This window comes from Setaria viridis, chromosome 1 (genome assembly GCF_005286985.2).
Source record: "Setaria viridis chromosome 1, Setaria_viridis_v4.0, whole genome shotgun sequence".
NCBI classification, from domain to species: domain Eukaryota; kingdom Viridiplantae; phylum Streptophyta; class Magnoliopsida; order Poales; family Poaceae; genus Setaria; species Setaria viridis.
In genome coordinates this window covers 18,030,424-18,037,121 of record NC_048263.2, presented here as the reverse complement: position 1 = coordinate 18,037,121, position 6,698 = coordinate 18,030,424, and the positions used below count along the sequence as shown (strand labels likewise).

General features: G+C 39.7%; 1 long non-coding RNA gene across 2 annotated transcripts; it reads left to right on the top strand.

The window, feature by feature from the left end:
• Positions 1-2,667: 2,667 nt before the first annotated feature.
• LOC117851327 (uncharacterized) lies at positions 2,668-6,628 on the top strand. Of its 2 annotated transcripts, XR_004639522.2 has the most exons (4): positions 2,668-3,362; positions 4,231-4,286; positions 4,548-6,279; positions 6,356-6,628. It is a non-coding gene; the product is annotated as an uncharacterized lncRNA (long non-coding RNA). The 2 variants fall into 2 exon arrangements; XR_004639523.2 differs by lacking the exon at positions 4,231-4,286 and having other exon boundaries at positions 2,669-3,362.
• Positions 6,629-6,698: the final 70 nt, after the last annotated feature.

The window sequence follows — 6,698 nt, the reverse complement described above, 5'->3', positions numbered from 1 at the left end:
GAGTATGTAGTCATGCCCTTTGGTTTAACAAATGCTCCAGCTACATTTCAGACTCTAATGAACATAGTGTTGTCCGATTTCCTGAGAAAATTTGCACTTGTATTTCTTGATGACATCTTGATTTATAGCAAATCACTAGCTGATCATGTACATCACCTCAGATCTATCCTAGAAGTTCTAAGGCAAAACAAATTATATGGCAAGCTTAGCAAATGTTCATTCCCTAATTCTGAAATTGAGTATCTAGGCCATGTTATAAGTGCAAGAGGAGTTGCTACTAATCCAACAAAGATTGACATCATTCCAAAATGACCAGGTTCTAATTGTGTAACTGAATTGAGGGTATTCTTGGGATTAGTTGGTTACTATAGAAGATTTATCAAAGGTTATGGCATTATCTGTAGACCACTGTTCAATGCTCTTAAGAAAAATGCTTTTCAGTGGACTGATTCACAACAACATTCCTTCAGCTAAAAGAAATCATGTCCACTCGACCTGTGTTGGCCTTACCAGATTTTAGTTAGCCATTAGTATTGGAGGCAGATGCTAGTGGTTTAGGGATAGGAGCAGTCCTTATGCAAAATGGCATGCCTATATCCTTCCTTAGCAAGACATTGGGGCAAAAAGCTGCAGCTGCTTCCACTTATGAAAATGAGGCAATGGCTATCTTGGAAGCTCTTCAAAAATGGAAACACTATTTTGCTAGCACTTCAATTGTGATTAAAACTGATCAACAGAGCTTGAGTACATTCAAGACCAAAGATTAGTTGAAGGAGTTCAGCACAAATTATTAATCAAACTGTTGGGATTTGATTATAGAGTAGAATATAAGAAAGGAAGAGAAAATAGAGTTGTTGATGCCCTATTTAGAGCATCTCATTCGCAGGAAGTTATGGCCATCTCTTGTGTTATACCAACCTGAATGGAGCAAGTAACTAATAGTTATGAGCAAGATACAAAGTGCTTAGATCTCTTTTCAAAGCTTAGCATTGATTGTCAAGCAATTCCTAATTACTCTTTCCAAAGTGGTATACTTAGATACAGAGGAAAACTGGTTGTGGGAGAGAATGGTACATTAAAACAACAATTGATGAATAGTTTCCATATGTTGTCTTTGGGAGGTCATTCTAGTGAAAAAGCAACTTACAAAAGATTACAGTTAATCTTTTGCTAGCCTAACATGCAACAACAGGTGAAAGAGTATGTGAAAAACTATCCTGTCTGTCAAAAGAACAAATCTTAGAATATTCCATATCCTGGTCTTCTTACTCCCCTACAAATTCCAGATCAAGCTTGGATACATGTGTCTATGGATTTTGTGAAAGGATTACCAAAATCCCAAGGAAAAGATGTTATTTTTGTGGTAGTAGACAGACTGACCAAGTATGCACATTTCATTGCTCTGAATCATCCTTATTCAGCACAAGACATAGTGAATTTGTACATGGACAATGTATTCAAACTTCATGGCCGACCTAAAGTGATTGTGACAGACAGAGATCCAATTTTCACAAGTTCTATGTGGCAAACACTATTCAAGAGCTTGAAAGTTGAACTGCACTTATCATTAGCCTATCACCCTCAAACTGATGGACAAACTGAATTAATCAATGCTTGGAGAATTACTTAAGGTGCGTGTGCTTTAACAGTCCTAAAAGATGGTTTCGTTGGCTATGAGTAGCAGAGTGGTGGTATAATTCATCCTTTCACACATCCTTGAATATGACTCCATTTCAATCATTATATGGGTTTCACCCTCCAATGGTAGCAGAAGTTGTCATTTCTAACTGTCTAGATTTATTTGCTCAAGAACACTTAAGGAACAGAGAAGTTGCCAAGATTTATTTGTTCAAGAACACTTAAGGAACAGAGAAGTTGCCAAACAAGTCATAAAGGATAATCTCCTCAAAGCTCAATCAAGAATCAAACAACAAGCTGATAAACATAGGATTGACAGAGAATTTGATGAAGGTGATATGGTTTACTTGAAGATTCAACCCTACAGACACACTTCTTTGAGTGCTCACAAGTGCCTTAAGCTGCATTCTAAATACTATGGTCCCTTCAAAGTTCTAGCAAGAATTGGCAAATCAGCCTACAACATACTACTTTCAGAGGGCTGTCAGTTACATGATGTTTTCCATGTTAGTCAGCTGAAGAAACATTTGGGTTCAAAAGTAGTTTCTAGCCCATAGCTACCTTTAATTAATGACAAGGGCACGAACACAGTTGCTCCACAAGCTATTCTCCAGAGAAGGATGATCTCCATGAATAATGAACCAGTTGTGTAATGGCTCATTCATTGGTTCAATTTACTAGAATCTGAAGCTACTTGGGAAGATGCTACCGTCATAAGCAAAATTTTTCCTTCATTTCATCCTTAAAGACAAGGATCTTAAGGAGCGGGCATTGTCAAGAGCAGCAACATTCAGTTCGTCAGTTAAGCTTCATAAGAGGAAGTCGGCAGCCATCGTAACGCTTCAGCGACTACGTGAGAACCGTCCATCGTACATTGGAGGACTGTCATCAAACACAACACAACACTTCATCGCGCCTAATGCGTTTGCTGATCACTATTTTCAGACCATAAACAATGCTTAGTTAATTAAATATTATACTTACTTAATTGACCGGTCCATGCTATTTAGCTGCTGTCATATGCATCGAAGAATTTGTATCAGAACCTTAGTAGCTGGTAGAGTAGTAGTAGCATTCGTTCGTCTTCTCCCTAGCTACTATCTCTTGGATCTTCATCAGTAAAGATTGCAGCTACTGCTCCTTGCCAATTCCGTTCCTGTTCTTCTCCTCTTGTTCTGAATCTTACGAAGTCGTTCTTCTTTTCCCCTTGGCGTTTGTCAACTCCTGACACGGCGGATCCAGCGCCGGCCCTCTATCTCACATCGGAGGAGGAGCGCCAACGCGCCATCATGCGCGGCCTCTGCTTGGCCACTCCTTCGGTGATCCGCGCCGCCTCGACCTCTGCTCGTGTAGAGCAGGCCTATCCCACGGTCCATTTGCGGCGGACGCATGCTGGAGAAGAGAGGTCGAGCGCCTCCGCCCGTTCGTCTCCCGAGTCCAAGTGCTGCCGGCCAATTCGAGCCAGTCCGTGCCGATTCGTCGTTCTCCACACGAGGTCCTCCTCCGCTCAAGCGTGGCTTCCACTGCGTGAGCCGACACCCCCGCTCAAGCCCATCTCCGCCGCAAGCTCGCCTCCGGCGTCTCTGCTGCCCACAGCCCCTTCGTCCCAAGCTCGTCAGGCTGGAGGTCCCGCAGGTCCACGGCTGGATCTTGCATGGATCCGGTGAGGGCTTGTCCGGCAGCTCCCGATCTCCTCATCGGGCTGCTTGTTGTCTTAAACAGTGGTAAGATCGATAGACTGCACAGTCCCCTTCCCCTTTTCCTCTCCGTCACAGGCTCACAGCTCGATCTTTCATTGGACTGCATACATGTGTGCGGTTCAGTGAAGAATTCGATTGGTCGATTTTGTGTTGGTCCCTTGAGAATCTGCACTATGGGTTGGTCCCAAAGCTTGTATCGTGAATTTGTGATCCACATGATTGGATTCTTGTTTCTATAACCTGTAAATGTCAACTGAGCTAGACAGAGTATTTGGTTTGAACTTCTATTTTTCTTAGTCTGAATTTATTGATTAAAACTAGATGTTCTATTATGCTGCTAGTGATACAATACAACCTACTCCCTCCGTCCCAAATTACTATTCATTTTGGCTTTTCTAGATACATAGCTTTTCCTACGTGTCTTGACATACGTACATCTAGATCCATATCAAAAGTTTTGTATCTAAAAAAAGTCAAAACGAATAGTAATTTGGGACGGAGGTAGTAGATGTTTACTTATGTTTTCTTAGACCTGTATACATCCTCGCTAGTCCAATTGCACTGCTCTGATGAAATCTCCTAGTAATGTAGAAATTATATTTGTTCTATATTAGTGTATAAGAAACAGACACTCCTAACCTTTCTATGGCAGAACTGCTGATGTGGTGTTAAAGCCTATACAGATGATGCTTGCTGGTTATTGTGCTAATATGTGTGTAGTACTCTACCTATGACATCATGCATTCTCACATCTGGCTGCTGATACCAGGAAAATTTTTAATCACAATAACTAGCTACAAAGCTTGTAGTTTGGGTTGGTGGGTGGCAAAATATTATCTGTACTTTTAACTTTACATTGGCTAAAAAATCAGTACATCCAATTTTCTTGCAGATGAGTGTATGCTAAAGGTTTTTCTGTTTCAATCGTTGGCCGTTCCTTTGACAAAGGTATTTTTGACTGTTCGGCCAATTTGGAACTTTCAGTGGTTCTACATTTATGAATCATTTCTTACCAAATTATTTTATGTCCAACATCATTATAGTCATGGTTCCCCTTGTATAGTATGCTGACGTTTTGTTCCATTATAAATGAAAATGCTGTTCAGTGGCTTCAGGCCCATGTTATTTATTCTGGTCCTTTTCGATACTGGAATTAATGAATTAGTGGCGCTACTCTTTTCTTACCGGTCGTCCTTATACACATTTCAGGATTGATCCTGCTGCTGACGCCCATGCTGACCGACAAAGCTGGAGGTGACAAGCAGATGGCAAACAATGTGTCATGAATGCCCCAACAAAACATGGCCTGTTTCAAGGAGCTAAATTTGAAATCTTTACTATTCTGTTCAGAAGTATTTGCAAACAAAATAGTGGTCTGGATCGAAATTTGAATACTTTGTTATTCTTTATGCACTATTTTGTGGTGATCCCAGTGTTTGGTGCACCAAATATTCACTGTCCGATCATAAGTACTTTGTCCAATAGCAATACATTTCTGTTTTGGAACGTAGGAGCAATAAAGAGCATCTATTACGAATGGAAAAACTTGGGTCTTGGGATCTAAAAGATAGATGAAAATGATCAACAGTTATGAAATACTAACCATATGCAGGATACGTTGGCTGTGGGTATGAAAGCATAATAGATCATCTGAATTTTATGGTGTTTACTATTGGGTATATCACCTGAATTAAAGAATGCTTTTTTAGTAATTGCAGTTTCAGTTGTAAAGACTCTTAGAATTTTCAGCTGTAAAGACTCTTAGAATCTCTAACAGTAGTGTTGTCATTTTCTTTTCAGGTCAAGGATATTCCAATGTATCACCGGCTGGCATGCCAATGATCAGCTCACACTCGACATCAACTTCGATTACCACTTTACCAGAATGAATGCCTCACTGATGCCACCGGAGCTTTGGTTCTACCTGTCATCTCCCTTGCTTTCCTCACGAATGTAATTAAATTATGCACAATAAGGAACATTTAACAATTTGAAGCCTTGCTCAATGATGCTACCCAATGACATTCAAACTTAATTGAAAGAATTCCTTATATGACATCGGAACTAATCTTTATTCCCTATATGACACTAGAGAAAATTACCTCACTTATTTGACACCAGGTTTATCTTTTATGCCACTTATTTGACACCAGATTTATCTTTTATGCCTTTTATCGTGCCAATCATATTTAGCAAATATATGTTGTTTGGCTGGCCCAATGTTTTAGCCTCCTATGAAGAAAAATGCCCATAACCCATGACATGTGTTTCTTAAGCGATATCATATTCAGCATGCAGAGGTTTTGGTTGTTAGTCTCCTTGTTTTTGCCACTTACCCAGGACAGTATGATATTTGTGATAAAGCATAATTCCCGTGCATCATCGTATGGCATCAATATCTAGCTCACACTGATCAGTTTTTTTTCTTTATATGTTTGGATGGATTAAACCGATCCACGATTGATCTCAAGGCTGCAGCTTCTAGTTATATAGAGATTCTAACAGTTACCTAGCTTGCTGACGTCATTCTAGTTCAGTTTACAAATTAGTGTCGATTGTCTTAAGATTCTAAACTAGGCTCTTCAGTTAATAGGCTGCCTAAGAAGGTTAAGACTGCTATTTTAGTTGCCTTCACACTAGTAAAGAAGATAATGTTCTGAGATGGTATAATTTGATCAACTCACAGTATACTGAGTACTATTGCATCTGCACCTACATGTCTAAAATTTGCACCAATTCTAGTATCATATGTTGGTTTGGTTGTTCAGATTGATATATCCAACAATTTTATTCCCAGGGATCATTTGCTTTTTCATTAAATAAAGGTATCTCAGGTGTGGTAAAGACTTTCGGACCTGTGTACTTTGATTTAGAAATGGTCTAGATCTTCAGTTCATTTGATGGAGAAGGCCATGGCTCCCTAAAGACTCCTAGAGATCCGGTAAGCCAGAGTATGTTGGTTTCATCTGTTCGTCCTATTTTTCCTGTTTCATTATTATAATTATGGTTTTTTGCAGGCTCGATCAGCAGAGATGAGGGCTGAGATGCTGCATTACCTTTTCAATCAGAAAACAGTGTCAACAAGTTGCCTGACGAGCTTGTTCAGTTTCATCCCCTTTTTCATATGAATATTGATCACAAATATAGTGTATTCTAATGAGATTTGTGTCCCTGTATCTACATGTTGCCCTTGTTGACCATATTATCTTGAACAAATTAGCTGCACTCAATTGTGATGGACGCAGTTCTACTGCCGAGCAGTGATATCTATCACTTGAAATCTTGCCTCATACATCTTTTCAAATACTCATTTGCCTCGTATATTAAACGTCTGGTGAACGCACTGTCTTACAACAAAGA